The sequence below is a fragment of the Pithys albifrons genome, chromosome 2, assembly GCF_047495875.1.
Source record: "Pithys albifrons albifrons isolate INPA30051 chromosome 2, PitAlb_v1, whole genome shotgun sequence".
In the NCBI taxonomy this organism is placed as follows: Eukaryota; Metazoa; Chordata; class Aves; order Passeriformes; family Thamnophilidae; genus Pithys; species Pithys albifrons.
The window spans coordinates 99,292,595-99,295,237 of NC_092459.1; positions in this window are offsets into that span (position 1 = coordinate 99,292,595).

Genomic DNA, 2,643 nt, shown 5'->3' on the forward strand with positions numbered 1-2,643 from the left:
ATTAGTGGGTAACTGCTCTTGGGACTACTATTTTACCTAAGAGCATTGCAGTGATCTCATAGTCAAATGGAAATCACTCCTTTCTTTAAAGAAAATGGGCATATTGTGTGAGTGTGTAAAAGATCAAGGAACTGGCTCCTGTATTGCTCAAAAGAACTTCCCTCCCTCTAACTGTGGACTCATCCACATCTGCTGCTGGGATAGAAGTAGGTGATTTGTTGATTTAACTGGCAGCAAAGGACTTTGTGGGTAGGCTGTTCAGATGGTTGCTGGGACAGCCAACTTCCCATAAGGTAAGAGAAATTCTGTATGACACCAACATATCTTTGTCTGTCATTAAGCTACTGGGACAGTACAGACCCTATATGCTTGGGACTAAGCCATTGGGTCAAATATACCTCTTCCCTGCATTGCTCCAGGTACCCCTCCAACTGCCTAATGGAATCCTTGCTGGTTCAATTTCTTTCTGGCTTTGCTGCTGTCTGTTCCTCTTCTTTTCTTCTTGGCTCAGTCTCAACCCCCATTGCACCGCAGGGACTCTAAGAAAACTGTGGTAACTGACTGCACAAAGTGGCCACATAACATGCTTGTACACACTCGATCTTCTTGATCATTGTCCAAGCAGAGGCTGTTGACATGTAGCCAGCACACCCCAGAGTGGTCTGTGAATATCATCTATGGGGCATAGGGGAGATGACTAAGAAAAGCAAAGCAATTATATTACAAACTTCAACCCAACTTAAACTTCTGCATCTGCTGGGAAATGACTGGGGTAGAGGAGTTCACAAATGCAAACTGGTTTTGTGGGCCATTGCTTTGAACTGACACTGGTTTCCTTTTACCCTCTCTTGAAAAAACAAAGAAGTCAGATCTGTGGCAGATTTGAACCACCGCGTGGAGCCAAACAAACACTTTTTGAGCAGCTTTACAGCCCTAGTTCTGTCTGGGATGTTAGGATGCAATATGGCTTGTTGTGAGTTACTCCTGGGTGGTGAGGTGCTGTTATCTCCCAGTCTCCTGGTTCTGTAGAAGGCCTTTGCCTGTGAGATAATTCAGCAGTGCTTTATGAATATAAACAGTTGAGCAAAACCATCCTCCTGTGTCGTACTGTGTCCTGCTCAAGCTTCAGCACAGCCACGCTGCAGGCCTTGGCTAATGATATACCAGTAATTAAGTGCACACAGCCTGTACCAGCTCCATTCAGAGAGCACTTACAGCACATAACATTACTTGACGTGCTTCCAGTTCTCCACGTGTGATTAATTTCCCACATGCCTCAATATGCTACTAAAAACATCATTGTTCTCTTTATTCAGACAGTCCTTCTGACCCATAAAGAAGAGGAGACACCTTCAAAGCACAGCAAAGGTTATCTGTGCCTGGCCATGTTTGGACAACCAAATGGTGTCAGGGCTGCTTCCTTGCATGGCCATGACCTACACAGACAGAGCTGGCTGGTGCTGCTCATATCATACCTAACCTCAGAAAGATTTTGGGGGTCTCCTCTGCTACACTGGGAATTGAATGGACAGTGCTTAGCTTTTTTCTTGTTTAATGGCAATGGCTTCCCATGAAGAGTGAAAGTAGGACCCATTCTGAGTCTAGAAGAGGAATCACAGGTGATTAAGTCCAAAACTACCAAGCAAACAGACAGTGTTTCACAGTGCAGTGGAGTACTGTGTATCAGCAAGGAAGGAAAACTTCTGATTTATAATTTTGAAGGAAAATTTCCCACCACACCTAAGCAAATGGTACAGATGGGTAATTTATGGTTAAGCATTTTTCAAACAATAATGTTCATTTTGCTCAGATAGGATGCATCCAAACCACTGTTTTGCGCATCCAGGCCTTGGGATAGAATGTGCAAAAAGAGGTGCCTGTCCTTCCAAGGCAGGTGGGCAGCCAGTGCAGCCAGTCAATGCAGCACAAAGGACTCTCAGCCCAGTGCACTGCCCAGGACTGCTGCCTGGCAACCCAGCACGTCCTGAGTCAGACCTAAAATATGAAACAAATGGCTTGAATTCTCCCTTGGGGGGTTGCTGTACTGTGCGGGTTCCTGCAGCAGCATTTCAGCCATTCTTGGCAGCAACTCGCTGCCAGAATGGAGACACTCCTATTCCCCACAGTGTATGGTGGGGGTGCGTGTTGGCAGGGAACTCGTTGCGTGTAGTTCGGGCTGTGCAGGGAGTGTAGATGGTTCCATGAAAGCAGCGACAGCAACACGTGCTTTGGTTACCACCGGCAAATCAAGCTGTGAGTGATCTCTGTTGTGTGCAGCGTTCGGAGCTGTAACAGGGTGACACTACCGTACATAAGTACCACAGTCATATCAGGGGTTTTCCCCTCCCTTTGTCTTTTTCCTAAACGTACAGATTTGGAGAGGGTTGTTACACAGGAATTATTAATGTTTTTAAATTGATGAGTACATGTGGCAATACGGGAGCCAGGGCGGCGCAGGTGTGGAGCTGGTGAGGAGCTGGTGAGGAGCCCAGCTGTGTGGCAGGGATGTTCTTTATGGGTCCACGGGGGTAGAGAGCGGGAGGGGAAGTTTCTTCATCCGTGATTCCTGGTGTGGAGGGACTCGATTAAACCGGGGGATGCCGCGGGGCTGAGCACTGGCGTGGCACCCGCTGGCGGCGGAGG